This window comes from Rhinopithecus bieti, unplaced genomic scaffold, assembly GCF_001698545.2.
Source record: "Rhinopithecus bieti isolate Rb0 unplaced genomic scaffold, ASM169854v2 scaffold_8601, whole genome shotgun sequence".
Lineage (NCBI taxonomy): Eukaryota > Metazoa > Chordata > Mammalia > Primates > Cercopithecidae > Rhinopithecus > Rhinopithecus bieti.
The window spans coordinates 2,197,195-2,214,036 of record NW_016806193.1 but is presented as its reverse complement, the minus strand read 5'-3'; the positions used below and the strand labels follow the sequence as shown (position 1 = coordinate 2,214,036).

Sequence of the window (16,842 nt, the reverse complement as noted above, 5' to 3'; positions counted from 1 at the left end):
CCCTTCAAGTGATTCTGATGTATATACTCAAGTCTGAAAACCACTGCTCTAGGGCCCACCTACCTTTCTGGCTATATACAGCCTCTTGCTCTCACCATTCTAGCCTCTCATAGCTTGCTTTTATTCCCTTATCAAGCATATGTTTCCTCTTACCACAGGGTCTTTGCACAACTCTTCCTTTTTTTCTTGAGCACTTCTCCCTCTTCTCCTTCCCTAGTTAATGTCTATGCCTCCCTCAGGTCTCAGCTCAATACAGCTGCCTAGGACCAATTTCTCCTAATGATATATATTGCTCCTTTGTAACACTTAAAACAGCTGTGTATTTGTCATTTTTGTGTGGTTATTGATTAACATCTATCTCCCCTACTATACTATAAACACCAAAAGAATTGAGACAGTATGTATTTTTGCTTATTATCTGCACTATTTAGTTCTAGGATAGTAATAGTACATACTCAGATATTTGTTGAATGAATGAATGAATGAACTTTCCCATATAGTCTCTGCATACTGTTTGAGAGCACAGGCATATTGGAATCCTCATGGGCAGCTCCAAGTCCCCTCATTTTATAAAATGGAGATACCTACCTCATAGACTGGTTGAGGCAATTATATGAGGTAATACATAAACAAAACCTAGCACAGGACTGGGCACATAAGTCCTTCATAAATCTTAGCTCTGATCATTATTATTATTATACTCTATTATTATTATTTCAGTTTCCATACTCTCCCTCAATCGTAATGGTTGAGTGTGGTTAATACTTGGATATAATACAGGATAATTCTTGGTAAATATGTACATTTTAAAATTATGAGATGAAAATAAATGGTTGTACATTTTCTCCATTTTTTAAAACAATTATGTATCACCCAATGTATTTGCCCCAGAAAGTTCTTGTTAGCCCTGTCACTGGTTTCTAATGCCATTCATTTATTAATTCAGCAAATAATTAGGGAATACCTTGATGTATTGTGCTGGATTCTAGGGATGCAGTTATCACCAAGATAGGCATGGATCCACATGGAGTTCACAGTCAAGTGGAGAATAAGATATTAATAGTGCAGTGGGAAAATACTTCACCACAGTGCCACTGAAAATGATAAAGACAAGTACAAGGTCCTATGTGTTTGTGAAACTGGAGGACCAATAGGCAAAGTGGGGATTTTCCACCTTGAGGCCACCTTTGGCTTTCAGATAGAAGCCGCCTGACATAAACCAAACTAACTAATTGGTGTTCATGGCAGCATGTTATGCAAACCAAATAGGTGAAATTGATGCATTTCTCCCAATCTGAATCAAACTGGTCTCAATATGTGTTAATTTGGTGTGTTCCTACGAGCAAGGTTTCCATGAAAACCAGCTAAAAGGGGAACACAACTGGGAGGAGTGGCTCACACCTTTTATTAGTCCATTTTCATGCTACTGATAAAGACATACCTGAGATTGGGTAATTTATAAAGAAAAATAGGTTTAATGGACTCACAATTACACGTGGCTGGGGAGGCCTTAAACATGGCAGAAGGTGAAAGGCACATCTTACATGGTGGCAGGCAAGAGAGAAGTGAGGCAAAAGGGGTTTCCACTTATAAAACCTTCAGATCTTGTGAGACTTACTACCACGTGAACACTATGGGGGAAACTGCCCCCATGAATCAAGTATCTCCCACGGGGTCCCTCCCACAACACATGGGAATTATGGGAGCTACAATTCAAGATGAGATTTGGGTGGGGACACAGCCAAACCATATCATGCCTGTAATCCCAGCACTTTAAGAAGCCAAGGCAAGTGGATTATTTGAGCTCAGGAGTTTAGGCCTGGGAAAGGAGAAACCCTGTCTCTACAAAAAAAATTACAAAAATTAGCTGGGCATGGTGGCACACACCTGCAGTCCCAGCTCTTTGGAAGGCTGAGGTGGGAGGATTGTTTGAGTCCAAGAAGTTGAGACTGCAGTGAGCTATGGTTGTGTTACTGCACTCCAGCCTGGGTGACCAAATGAGACCCTGTCTCAAAAAAAAAAAAAAAAAAAAAAAAAAAAAGGGAAGTGGGGAGCAATATAAGGGAAAAGTCAGGTGGGAAGCCTGCATTATTAAGATGCCTCCCAGTTGCTTTCTATGCACCCTTAACATGAAAACTCTTCCTTTCTAGGCCCTCTGCCTGATTTCCCTTTGGCTGGCTCTGATTTCTTTACCACTCTGAACACCTGGGGCCGAGGCTCTTTTTCATAGTAGTTTGAAAGCAATCCTTTCTCTTTCTTTTTACTCAGTTTGATCCAGGCCTTAATCTTTGAACAGCATCAAATATTCTTTGCCATTTGATAAAGATGGGGTTGGAGGAATCCAGAGTTTTCAAAAGCAGGTCTTGCGTTACTGTTGGAGATCCAGTGAGTCTTTCAGCAAGACTAACTCTAAATCATCCAGGCTCAATTAGTTTATTTCAAAGAAATACCCAGGTGTTGTTTGACCTTCAAACATATGGGCTGCTGAAGTAAATGAAAGTCTTGCCTGTTCCCATAATGCCGAGGGAACTAGATGGGGCAATTCTTTTTCATATTCTCTGAGTTTTGAGGAGGGATTATTAGGTTTGGGCTAAATGAATTATTTGCTTTAGTAATATGCTCAGCAGTGGGCTGTGGTTGCCTTGTTGAGGGAACAGCCAGATGTGAGCTGTCACTAAGCACCACTAAAATAGGGAGAGACATGTAGAAAAACTGGGCCACTGTAGGTGGAGCTGGAGCTCTGAGATGTGGGGATAACAACCTAGGTTACACCAGGCTACAGTGCTACAGTGAGTGCTACAGTGCGATTGACGCTATAGGGAGAATCAGTAAGGTAGGTGTATGGCTGAGTGCTGTGTGAAGGGGTCGGTTGCTTGACAGCGGGAAAGTATTGATACTGCGGAACTAGGGTGGGGTTTTTTTTTTTTTTTTTTTTTTTTTTTTTTTTTTTTTTTTTTTTTTTTGGGGGGGGGGTCCTTTTTCCAGCACTACGAGTGGGCACTGTCCTTTAAGACTAAGACTCCTGACTTGGTATGCAAAGATTTTTTTTGGTTTTTATTCAGACTGTTCTACCCAGAGTTGGGGTTTTAGTATAGCGGCCTATGTTTTCGTACCTTACACGTTTTCTAAGAATTGGAGCTGCATTAAAATAATTGTCCGGTGGCCAAGTGTATGTTTTTGGAGCTAGAAAGACCTGGTTTCAAATCATAATCCCTCCCGCTTATTAGCTGTTTGACAGCAGGAAAGTTGCTTAACTTCTCTGAGGCCCAGTTTTCTCAGGTATAAAATAGCGCTGATAATATTTTAGCATTTCACAAAGTACATTTCAATGAAATTTTAATTTGCATCCAATCAAAATGGGATTTAATGATCAAATACATCTGGAAAACCCTTTAGACTGTTTTCCTCTGTCTTAGATTTGATAATGCATATTTTCAGATTAAAGTCCCTGGGAACTTGTGCAAGAAATGAAACTGCTTAACCCCAAATGTGAAAATGTAGTTAAGATCAGGAGGCTTTTTCTTTTGTAGAAATACAAATGATCTCATAGCATGATTGTAAGGGTTAAATAAAAATTTAATATAAATGCTTTCCACAGTATCTGGGTCATAGTAATCAAAAGTAGTGAGAATTATCAGTGTATAAATATTATTGAGGATTTTTGTCTTCAAAAACAAAACTAAATTTGATACACCTGGGTTTTGACCACAGCCATTAACCGTATCAGCATTTGCCAGTTGGAAGTTTACAGAATTCAGCTCTCACTGGTGGCTACTGGAATGGTTGCAATTTACTGAGTGCCTACTATGTGTCAGGGAATCCATTAGGTACCTCAGTAGAGAGTCATCAATATATTTAATGGTCCCAACTACTCGATAAGCTAGATATTATTCTTTCATTCATAGATGTGGAAATTGAGGCTCAAAGAGAATAAGCGCACTGCCCAAAGCAGTGTAGACACTCAACTGTGGAGGTTGGAAATTAGCTTGATTTGTTTGGACCAAAGCCCTTGACTATTCTCAGCTGGCATTCTACAAACCCTGGAAGATATTTGCAATAAGCCTAATTGAAATCAACCACCTGACCAACGTGAGGCAGCACAGGACTAAATGTGTTGGGAAGGTCACGCTTCAGCCGTACCAAAAATGTTTCCTTTATGGAATTCAGCTTGTTCACTCATCCCAAAGACTTGCACACATCGTTCCCTTTGCCCAAAGCATTCTCCCTGTGTTGTCTTTCTTGGCTGTCTCTCATCCTTCAGGTCCTGGGACTGATGTACTTCCTCCAGAAAGTCATTCCTAACTCTCCAAGTCACAGGCAATGCTTCTTCCATAGACTCCCTTAACACTCTGCACTTGCCTTGTCACGGCTCTTTCTCACCGTCATGCCTTTCACTTGTCCATCTTCCCAACAAACTGTGAGCAGGAACCAGGTCTGTGTCAGCATTGTGTCCCCAGCACATCATACACAGTACTGCATAGACATTTACTGATGAATGAATAGTGTTCATTCAAAACCTCTATGGGAAAATTATTTATACCTTAGATTAATAAGAAGTGGGACAATAATTTGTTGAATAAGTATCACCTACTTGGTATGCAAGAACTTCAAAAACATGATTTAATGGAATTTTTGGCATTAGAATGTTGAAAATCCCTGCATTAAACAATACCTGCTACTAAACTATAAGGAAACCTTTGTACTACGGTGGAGATTGTTAAGAGATGGGGCCTGTTTTGCCTGAGTCTATAGAAGAGTGCACAATTTTCCAGGTTCAGAAACCCGTTTTCTAACAGGCTTCTGAGTTGGAGGTGGTAGAGGTGTGCAGTGGTGCGATCTCGGCTAACTGCGACCTCTACGCCCCAGGTTCAATTGATTCTCATGCCTCAACCTCCCAAGTAGCTGGGATTACAGGTGTGTGCCACCACACCTGACTAATTTTTGTATTTTTAATAAAGACAGGGTTTCACCTTGTTGGCCAGGCTGGTCTTGAACTCCTGGCCTCAAGTGATCTGCCCACCTCAGCTTCCCAAAGTGCTGAAATTATGGGCATGAGCCACTGTGCCCGGCCTCTCTCTCATTCTTAGAATACATTTTTAAAGTCCTGGTTGTTATTCCCATTACAGTTGAGGAACATAGGCTTTGAGAAGTTTTGCAACTTGACAAAGACACACAGAGAGTGGTGGAGCAAGCATTCAAATCCAGGTCTGTCTGCCTCCAAAGTCCATTTTGCCCCACTTATGCTGCCCTATCTTCTAAGATATGAGCTTTCTTCTCCATGGGAGTTACACTGACAAAGTAATTAGTACTGGATCTTGGTGAATAAGTTCCCTCTGGAAATTAATCTTTGTAGCAGAAGGGTCCAGTGAGCTTAAAAATCAAGGCAAATATGCTTAAACGTTCTGTATTCTCATCCTATTTAGGCTATTGTGTCATCTTCCTCAATGCCAAAAACATTCGGATGGTGAAAACAAGAAATATTTATTAATGTCAGAACACCTATTTCCTTTGTTAATTCTGAATCTGCACTTAGCCTTTGAAATCTAATTCTCCTTAGGTTCCATTTTTTTTCTTGTTGATTGAGAGTACCTGATGTTAGGTTTACTCTAATTTGACACTAGTTATGGTTTTGTATGCAGGGAATCACCCTGGTTTTAAGGGCCTGCCTATCTCAAAGGTTGATGGATTATTTCCTGCAAAGATTTCCATAGATGAATTCTTAGAAGCATTTGATTTTGATCTTACCTACTTCATGGCATAACTGGAAGGCAATGGGAACGTGGGAGATTGATTCCTTTGAGCACGTTCTCAAAAAGTGGCATATTTTCAATCATATATTATGGTAATATCTTGACATGTTAGTTGTTTCGGTTAAAATGAAAAGATGTTAGGGAAGCAACTCGAAAGCAAAGGGCAAGCCTGTTCGATACGTGTTGGAAACATCAATGCTAAATAATGGGAAGTTAGAAAAGCTAACCAAAGCCTGCCATCGTTTGTGATGCATGCTCCTCACCACAAAGGTCAAAGGCGTGCTTGCTCCCTGCTTGTGCCCCCTAGCTTCAGAACCCGACCATGCAGCCCATCTGCCCATGCAGCTGACTGTGACTGACAGGCACTAATGAGTATCAAGTGCTTGGCACGGGGCAGGGCACAGCACTATAGCACTAAGGGAGGATTTTTATTCTGTCCATTTCACTTCTTGAGATGATCTATTCTTATATGGTTTCTACGTTCTGAAGGTTTAATTGGGGGTTTAAGTCTCCTTTTGATGATTCACAGGCCAATGCCTAAAGGAGTGGGCCCTTCCCAGGCTTCATTCCCATTTAAATGAAGAGACTCATTTTTCTCAGAGTTTCTCAAAGCTTTGTCTGAGGAATCCCTGCCTGAGATTCACCTGGGGTCCCCCCCCCTTTTTTTTAATGTCCCCATTTACAATACCTGCATTTTGGAGAGTGAGTTTAGAACTTTAACGAGCTCCTCAAGGGTGACTTCTTAGCAGTTCTTCAGCCTTATGACTACTGGCCGGGATTCAGAGAAGGGAGGAGCTGGGAGAGGCCTGGAAGGTCATATAGTCGGTTAATCCCTGTTATTTGACAGATGAGGTAAATCGAGGCACAGAGCAGAACCAAAGTTGTTGACAGCTCAGGCAAGACCCGAGTGTGGGCTCTTCGGATCTCTCCCAGGCTCCAAGGCCAAAATCACCTTTCTACACTGTAGTTGACATTTCCTTTACAGCTCTGGAAGTAGAGTATGAATTTGTTCTATAAGCCTATATTTTATAAAGATGGAATGGTAACTTACTGAAGTGCCCATTGCAGTACCATCCGCTTTTGATCTCAAGCAGTAGCATCTCAATTAACCTATTCAAAATTGCTTTGTGATCTCTCATTGTCTTCAGAGTAGGGTTCAAGTGGGTAACAGCCCCTCTCTGTGACTGGCACTCCCTTCTCCAAAGCATCTGTCATTCCTCTCCTCTCCTCCACCTACTTCACACTCTACTCTCTAGATAATAACTTTTTTCAGTTTGAGAGAGCCGTATTCATTCCTCTCAAGGGTTCACACATGTATTCTCTCTGCACTGTTTTTCTAGCAAAGCTATTTTAGATGTCAGGTGATATCTTTTCTCCTCTGGAAAGCTTTCTCTGACCTCCCAAGTGCAGGTTACAGACATTCCCAGGAACCTACCTTGCATGCTGTGCAGCTCCTTTCAAATGGATTGATACCATGTTGCAATTGTTTTTATGTTTTCCTCCCCAAATATATTTTATGTTCTCCAGGACAGGAAGCATATTTAATTGAAGTGTACCTAGGACACAGTACCTGGCACCTAGAGGCACCTAATAAACTATACAGCAAATAAATGGCGGGATTGGTAAATCGTAGAAGGTGATGTGGGTTAGGGCAAGCTGGGGTCCATCATGAAAGGTTTTGGTTCTGAGTGGAAGATGCTTGTCTGGACCTAGTCCATGACAATGATCCATCCAAGGCTTCTTGATGAGGGTGTGGGGGGAATATTACCCTGGCAGCAGTGAGGAGCTTGGCTGGGAGTGAAAAGAAGCTAGAAACCACATGAGAATTATGATATGGCTGCCACAGTCCAGACTCAAGGCCATGACAGTCAGGAGCAGGCCTATCGCTGTAGGAATGATAAAGAAATGAATTCACCCCAGAAATGCTGCTTGTGAAATAAGAGCACTTGATAGAAGAGAGTCAAAGATCATTCCTAGAGGGATCATCCTTTCTTTCACAGGTTCATTAATTTATTAATTCAGCAAACATTGATGTACAAGGCACTGGTGTAGAGCAGAAAATAAAACAGACATGGTCCTTGCCCTCCTGAAAGTAAGATAGATAATAGATAAGTAAACAAACCAAAAGAAAGAGTGCTTAATATAACCAGCAAGGAATCAACTTCATGAATGAAATTCAATAATTCGTGTAAAGCATTTGGTACAGTGCTTGCTTGGCATGTAGTAAAAACTCAGTAAATATTATCAGGTTCCTCTCCTCCACCGATCATCTCATGAAAATAAAGGGATCTTCTGTTGTGTCTCATAGCCATTAAATGAATCACACTAATGGCTGCCATATATCAAGTGCCTATTAAATACCAAGTTCTATATCATGGGCTTTGCATGTACTATCTTCTTACAACAACCTTGTAAGATAGCTACAATTATCCTTTATCAGATAAGGAATAAGAAGCTAAAATAAGTTAATTTTCAAAATTTCCAGGGCTAGTAAAGAGAAATCCTTAGGCGTGCTCATCTCACAAATTCTATTCCCTTTCCATTGTCAAATATGGTTGCTGTCAACTAGTGTTTTGACCATCTGCTTTATGATGGATCTGATGGGTTCTTTCGACTTAGCTATCCACTCAGGTAACTGAAAGAACATGCAAGTAATAAGGAGCAAATGGAAGCAATTACATATGGCTCAGCTACCCACATCCAGGCATGGACAACTGTGTGCTCCTTCCTGACTTCCAATGTACATCTTTGAACTGAGAAGACATTTGAATAAAGTCATTCTGTGACTCTTTGAAGAAAGTGTTTATTTCTGTATGTTTGGAACTCTTAGATCATAGAGCATCTACAGTATTGTTTAACTCAAATTCTGAGTGCCTACAGTGTTAGGAAAAAGAGTGTAGGCTCTGTTGATGTCCTGTCTTTAGTAAACTGAAATTGAACAGGTCACTTAATACATTCTAAGCCACATTTAGTTATTTATAAAGTTGGAACAAATAGGATCACAACAGAAACACTATCTCATAGGATGCATTTGGGATTTAATGAGTAAAAATAAAGTATATTCTTAACTCGTGGCAATTTTGCATTTAGCAATGTCTGGAGACATTTTTGGTTGCCACAACTTGTTGCTGCTGGTGTCTAGTGAGTAGAAACTAAAAATGCTGCTAAATACCCCACTTTGCAGGAGACAAACCCCTCAACAAAGAATTATCTGGTCTAAAGCATTACTAGTGCTACTAGTGCCAGGGTTGAGACACCCTGATGTATATCCTAGGAACACTTGGAAAATCCCTTGGAAACACTCAGATGCATGATACCCAGATGAAAATACATCTAGGGTATTGACTAAATATTTCACTTTTCATCTAAATATTTTGAAGTCATGAAAAGAATATTTCCATTAGTCCATTTGGGATGTGGTGTGGGGCGGTAAAGTTCTTTGTCAGTTGTTTAAGAGTTTCACAAAGCTGAATTCACATCAGGCTCTAAGCTCTGTTTCTTTCATTTCAGTTGTGGCTCACATATAACATCACTTTGGGAATGGAGGTTTATTTGTTTTTATGTAGTTTTGTGTAACTTAAAAGCATCTTGAATTATTAAACCAGTTATTTTCCAGGCCTGCAAATGTTTTCAGCATGTCGCCCTGTTTCCCTGAGTCAGCACATAGTATTGTGTCTTGGAAGACCTCACTCAAAACCATTTCCTTAAGATGTTGCTATTTTTCTTTTGGATTGTTATACTTGGGGTGCTTATTCTGACCAAAGAGGGCATGTTTCTTCCAGATCTCCTCATTCAAGGACCTGTTGGGAATTCTACTCAGGGTGAAAAGGGCACGGACCATAATTTCAGGCTAAGGAGAATCTTAAGGGGTCATTTAATATTTTCCCCTGATGCACTGGACTCTTGCTTACTTCCAGCCAGCAGCCAAACCATAAGGTAAATCTTCCAGCTCACATTTTATGAGACAATAAGAGTACTTTGAATTACAACTAAAAAATTCTTTTTCTGCTTCAGAGCCAAATGCTTTTACAAGAGGCAGGCAAAAAAAAAAAAAAAAAAAAAAAAAAAAAAAAAAAAAAAAAAAGAGAGAAAAAAAACCCGCTCAAGTCAAACTGATGAAAACCAGTCAAAATATGTCCTTGCTGTGGCTGATACAGTGCTCCTGGCTGGTCCCAAAACACAGAAGGCGTCTTCAGGCACCACCACTCTCCACACTGACTAAACTAGATTTGTGTCAACTCCTTGAAAGCTGCAGTCCTGCACCACACATTTCCTGAGATTATTATTGAGAATTATCAGACCTGTTTTGTTCATTACCAAGAAGCTGAAAAATGACTTGCAAAAAGAGGCTGAAAGCTTTCTACAAGCCAGTACAGGCTGACTTTTAAATAAAGCTCTTGAATCTATCATGCAGGGGCTAAAACCTCAGGGAAGTTATCCTTCATAATAACTCCATGGAAATTTCTATTGAAATCCATGGGCCCCCTAGGGATGGTTAGTCCCCCCTCCCATCTAAGTTTGTTCACTTAATATGCACTCATCTCATGATTTGCTTTTAAGGAGCAAATGTGTTCATTCTTAATTTTTATTTTAAACAATATTAACTCATGCAGAAGCAAGAGAAAGAGATTTTCCCCTCTTAATGTCAAGAAATCTGAATTCTGCTTAAGGAAATCATTCAATTATACTCTGTGAGAACTGAAAAGGACCTAGCTCATCATCCAACTCAGTTTCATAGACCCAGAGAGGCTCCTAAGATACCCAAACTAATTATGCCTGAATGGGGAATAACGGAGCCCAGACAAAGATCTTTGTGCTGTAATACACATGGCACCCGAGGTCTTACTGATGTTAATTGTTCTCTTTGTTGTTTTTATCTGAGACTAGACTGTCCAGCTCTTATTTCTCCTGATATTCCTAACAGTTCATTAATAATCCCTGTCCCCTTCATCCCCATCTGACTTTGAAGAACCTGAATTCATCTAGGCTTTGATTAGTGGTAATTATTTACCTGTCAGACTCCAGCTGGAGTGCATCACCGAAGCTGAGTCACATAGCTTTGCTTCCAGTGACTGCTTTCAAACAATTAAATCAGAGAACCACCCATGTAAATATGTAATATTTGGTGATAAGAAAATAATTAGGCAATGCAGCCTGAGCTGAACTTGTGAAAAATACTGAATATTTCTCCCTTGTGCTTTTTACACATGCCTTTAAGCATTTCTGATCTCAAGAACAAGGTCAGGTTATTTTCCCACCCTTCCTACACCTTGTTTGTTTGGAAAATGTAGCTAATCTAATATCTCTAGATTTGGTTTGTTTGAAAGCATTAAAATTTTAAGGGAATCATCTCATGTGGAAGCTGAAAGAGAGGTTGAAATAGGGTGAAACACTAACCAGTAATTTTCTTTTTCAAAGCCAAAAAGTCGACCTCAACAGATAAACTGACAATCGAAACTCATTTTGGACAATGGTATCTGTCCTTATTTGTATTTAGTACTTCTATGGTGGGATTGCAAGGGTAGGATCATGGCAGGAGCAAGAGCTTTGTAGTCAGATAAACCAGGGATTTGAATTATCACTTTAACACCTAGTAGCTATGTGACCTTTAGCACATTTTGAGCCTAGGTTCCAAATCTGTTAAAAAAAAAAAAAAGAGACGTAATTCCTAACCTTATCTACCATGTCATGCCACATGTAAATTACTGAGCTCTCTTCCTGCTAAGCAGACATCCACTCTGCCCCTACTCTAGAATAATAGACCAGAAAATCTATCTTCTTTAGCAAGCCACAGTCTTAAATTGTTGATTTTAAAAGTTGCTTTTGGTGGGGAACAATATGCAATAAGTGATACTGCCAGAAAACAATTCTGAAATTTCCTTCTTTTCTGTCAAACAGTACCCTGCCCTACGTTTGGCATTTGTTCCTTCTTTAACAGAAATTCATGTAGACTAACCATAGAAAAGATCTTTTCAGTTCTATAGTTGGACATTGAAAAATACTGACCCTACCTATCAGTTGCTTAGGTTTTTGCTGTTTCAATCTGAAATTTTTTGGCAGAAGGGCATTCTCTGGGTGGGACTTTATGGACCCACTCCTATTGTATTCCCTTTGCATTTATGGGGTATCACTTTATGCAAAATTCAAAGCCCTGCTTCATTACTTCCTAAACTCTGTGATCTTGGACAAGTTATTCTTTGTGCTTTGGTTTCTTCAATTGTAAAATAGAAATGGAAATAACCAATGAGTAGGATTATTCAGAGAATTCAGTGGGTTACACGTAAAGGACTTAGAATAGTGATTTGAACAGAGACAACAGTCGATTTTCTTCTTTTTTTTTTCACATTTTGGATGCAGGGGGTACCTGTGCTTGTTTGTTACATGAGTATATTGCATATTGTTGGGGATTGGGCTTCTGGTGTATCCATTACCCAAATAGTGAATATTGTATCTGATAGGTAGATTTTCAACCCTCACCCCTAACTCTCCTCACTTTTGGAGTCTCCAGTGTTTATTATTTCCATCTTTATGTCCATATGTACCCATTGTTTAGCTCCTATTTATAAGTGAGAACATGTGGTATTTGGTTTTCTGTTTCTGAGTTACTTAGGATAATGGCCTCCAGCACCATCTATGATGCTGCAAAGAGCATGATTTCATTCTTTTTTATGGTTGAATAGTATTCTCTCTCTCTCTCCCTCCCCCCCTTTCTCTCTCTCTCTCTATATATATATATGTGTATATATATATATAATATAAAATAGGATGTGTGTGTGTATATATATATACATATATACACACATACATACATATACACCCTATTTTCTTTAGTCAACCATTGATGAGCACATAGGTTGTTTGCTATTATGAATAATGCTGTACATTATTCATATATATACCAGTACAGGTGTCTTTTTGATATAATTTATTTACCTTTGGGTAGATACCCAGCAGTGGGATTGCTGCATCAAATGGTAGTTCTATTTTTAGTTATTTGAGAAATCTCCATACTGCTTTCCATAGAGGTTGAACTAATTTACATTCCCACCAGCAATGTATATGTGTGACTTTTTCTCCATATCCATGTCAACATTGACAACAACAAATAAATGTTAGTTGTAGTTGTGGTTGCTATTATTATTGAGACAAATGTAGGCAGTTAACAAGAGTTGGTGTCATGGAAAGAGCTAGTGTGCACAGCACAGTATTCAAACTCCTAGTCTTCCCAAGTCAAAAAAGTCACGCTAAAAATGTCATCCTCTTTCATAAAAGTCATTTTCAGTTTCATTTAGTTTTAATACAGTGTTCTATTTGCAGTTTCTGAATATGACAGTGAAAAGTGAGAAAGACTTCTGTGAAATATTACTGTTACTTTTGCAGGCAGGTCCAATTGCATTTAGACCAAAATTAATCACTGACTTCAAGTTGATACGCTCTTGAGGGAATAAACAATAGAAAGTTATAAAAAGTTGGATTTTTTTACTATCACTTTTTAAATGAATATTTTGAACAGCAGTATGCAAGGTTTGAGGATATAAACCTGTCTCCTGCTGACTTGAGCATCTAAGTTGCCCACAATTACCTGATCGTTTTGTCACTTTGATGGTACCTTCTATCTTTGGTGAGCCCTTTGCTTGTTTTTAGATAGGTTTTACTAGTGTAAAACATAAACATCCTAAACACGCCCAAATTTTCTGAAGCCAGAGGATATACATTAAATTGTGACAGGAGAGCTAATACAGATTTGTAGGAGGCTGTGAAAGGAGTTTTAAATGCAAAATGTTAAGAAGGATCACTCTTCTTGGAGTGCATCCTTTCACCTCCTAATCTTTTAAGCAAACTGATCAGTACTAAATGAAAAGATGTGGTGGGATGAATTGCTTCGGAATAGAAAAAGCACTTTAAATGATTAGGCTTCCTACACACCTTAAAATACATTTACTCTGAAATTCCCATTAGATCCCATTGAATTCACAGGGCAATATGGTCTCCTTGTTTTGTTTAACAGCTATACATTCCCAAGGGTGTTAACGACTCATTGTGCTGGAGTTGAGCTCTAATATTCTTCTTCTCTGAGGCCTTATCACTTACCTAGTCTGTTGATTAACTGTGTAACAATATACCATTGTCCAATTGAATAGGCTGTATTATAAGCATCTCAATAATACCATAAAATCTAAGCAGAGAAAGAGAGGGTGCACTGATAAGTGTAAGTGCATGCACTGAATTTCTGAAAAGTATCTTCTCATTCTGCACTTTCAGTGCCACAGTTTAAACACCCAAATGTTCTTTCTGTGCATTTATGAATGTATAATTCTTTACATTCGGGATGCTTTTCATAAACTTTGGTCCATTTTTGTAGGAAACTGAAGAAATCATTCTAATTCCACATTTTGGACACTTTATAATTAACCTGAAATTTTTTCATCTGTTTTAAATATTCTGCCAACTCCTCTTGCACCTTACTTCCTGGTCAGTTCCCACATAAATTCCTGCAGCTGCAAAAATGTCAGGCTGCTATTGATTCTATGTCTCCTTGCTAAAGGTTACTAACTTCATCAACAGTAATGCTATAAATTACATCTGTTAAGATTCTCTTATTCCTTGCTGCTAGCTCACAACATACCTTCAGTTTCTGGCTGCTTAGTGTTGCTGACATTCATTTTGCCCATCATTCTACAAAGACTATAGAACTGAATTATTCTTGGATACTATTACCAAGTTGACACACTTGCAGCTTCTGGATCATGAGCTGAAACCAAAATCTGACGTTTTGGCAACAAAACCCACAGTGTATTATCTTTGGTCCAAAAAGGCTTTCAAATAATGAAAGCATGACTACAGCTGTTGAATCTTATTCCAAGTTTCTTTCTGCCTTCCTTCACCCATGCACCCATAACATTCGGATGCATAGACTTGGAATAACATTCTCAGTTTTTATTCAGAAGAAAAAAATAGAGTTGTTAGAGATCTGTGTAAGCAAAAATTAATGGAGCATCATGGCATTAATGTTAGCTAGAAGATTATAGATTCATAGATCTCAATTCATACGCTACAAACTTTTCACAGGTTTGCCACCTAATTGGGAACAGTCTGTGCAGTTTTTGTTTTGTACCACTGAAGTTATTCACTATCATGACAACTGTAACTAATTATGTTTGTCTGAGCTGGTCATGAAGCATGGTGGTGGTGGTGGGGCTGAAACTAGGAGTAGGAAAGGAAAGCAGCATAACACAAATCTGAAAAGAAAAATTGAAAAGATGCGTGACATGAAAGATGTGTGGGTGGAAGTCTGTAGTATCTTTTCCCTAGGAGAGTATAAATATGCACACATTATTGACTTTATTGAAGTATAATTTACATGGGACAAAATCAATGTACCTATTTTAAGTGTCCAGTTTAAGTTTTGATACGTGCATACATACGTGTAATGATCAGAAAAATCAAGACACATAAAATTCCCAATTCACTAAAATAATATCTTCTGTTTCTGCCCAGGCAACCTCCCACCCTAACCCCAACTGCCGTTATACTTTCTATCAATAAAGACTAGACTTACCTGTTTTAGATCGTCAAGCAAATTGAGTCATGTGATGTGTACTTTTTGGGGATTAGGCACTTCCCAGCAAAATATTTTTGAGATTCATTCATATTGTGTTCAACAAGTGTTCATACATAAGTAGACAAGCAGTCTGTGTAGCGGACATAGGTTTTTATTTTTCTTGGGCTAATACCTAGAAAGGGGGTTGATTAGTTATATGATAAGCATATCTGTAACTTTATAAGAAGCTACCAAATTGTGTTCCAAGATGTTTATACTATTTTACACTCTCCCTACACATGTATGACATTTCCAGTACTCCTAAATCCTCTCCAAATCTTGGTAATATCTGTCGTTTTCATTTTAGCTCTTTTAGTGGGTGTGTAGTGGTATCTCATTGTGGTTTAAAATTGTGTTTCTATGGTGACTATGATGTTGAGTATCTTTCAGTGTTTACTGACCCTTATATTCTTCTGTGAAGTATATGTTCAAATCTTTTGCTCCTCTTAAAATTTGGTTGTCTTTTATTGAGTTATAAAAATTATTCTTATAGTCCAGATACAACTCTATGATGTGGATTGTGAATATTTTCTTTCAATCTTTGACTTGACATCTTATTTTTTAATGATGGTTTGTCAGTAGCAAAAGTTTTTGCTTTTGAGGAAGTCTTATCAATTTGGTCTTTTTTGGTTAGTACTTTTATGGTCTAAGAAATCCATTATGGCCAGATCATAAAATTTTATTATTTTAAGTTTTACATTTAGTTCCACGATCTGTGTCTAGTTTACTTTTCCTGTGGTAAGGGGGAGGAACAAAGGTTAATCTTTTTCAATACAGTCTGATTGTTACAGCACTAATGGTTGAAAAGACTACACTTTCCTCTCTGTTCTAGTCACGCTTACTGACCTTTATCTTCTGCAATATCGAACGGTTATTGCAACTATCTCGTGAATTTTTTCACTTCAGATATTATATTTTTCTTCTTTAGAAGTTTCACTAGGTTCTTTTTTACAGTACCCATTTCTCTCATTGCATTTATGTTTTTATACACATACTTGAACTGCTGATAGCTATTTTAAAGTCCTTGTCCACTAATTTCATCATCTCTCTTACTTCTGGGTCTCTTTCTGTTGATGCATTTTTCTCCTGGTTATGGAAAGGAGGTTTTTTCTTAATTTCTTGTGTGTCTAGTAATTTTTTTATTGGATGTTGCTGAACATGGTGTTACAGTATTGTCTGGATTTAGTTTTGCTCCTTTAAAGAGCATTGTGCTTTGTTCTGGTAAGCATTTAAATTTCATGTAGATTAGCTTAATCTTTTGAGATTTCTAAAAGTTTTATTAGAACAAGTATGGAGTACAGTAGCCCCCCGCCCCCTTATCTGTGGGGAATACTTTCCAAGACCCCCTATGGATTCCTGAAACTGAGGACAGTACCTGCCCACAACTGATTACTATTGATTGGAATGCCTCTCTGTTCATGTCTTGCACCCACAAATGTAACTCCTTTTCCATTTTATTTTATTTTATTTATTTATTTATTTATTTATTTT

At 38.5% G+C, this 16,842-nt stretch overlaps 1 long non-coding RNA gene across 5 annotated transcripts in view; it reads right to left on the bottom strand.

Annotated features, from left to right (window-relative positions):
• The window catches only part of LOC108531534 (uncharacterized), a 373,151-nt gene that overhangs the window by 14,122 nt on the left and 342,187 nt on the right, over nucleotides 1-16,842 (bottom strand). For 4 of the 5 annotated variants that reach the window (XR_001886196.1, XR_001886195.1, XR_001886199.1 and 1 more), the window contains 2 exons: nucleotides 15,310-15,484; nucleotides 6,439-6,556 (listed from right to left, as the gene is read on the bottom strand). This is a non-coding gene — a long non-coding RNA (uncharacterized LOC108531534). The remainder of the gene's footprint in view (nucleotides 1-6,438; nucleotides 6,557-15,309; nucleotides 15,485-16,842) is intronic. The other variant, XR_001886197.1, reaches the window with a different exon arrangement.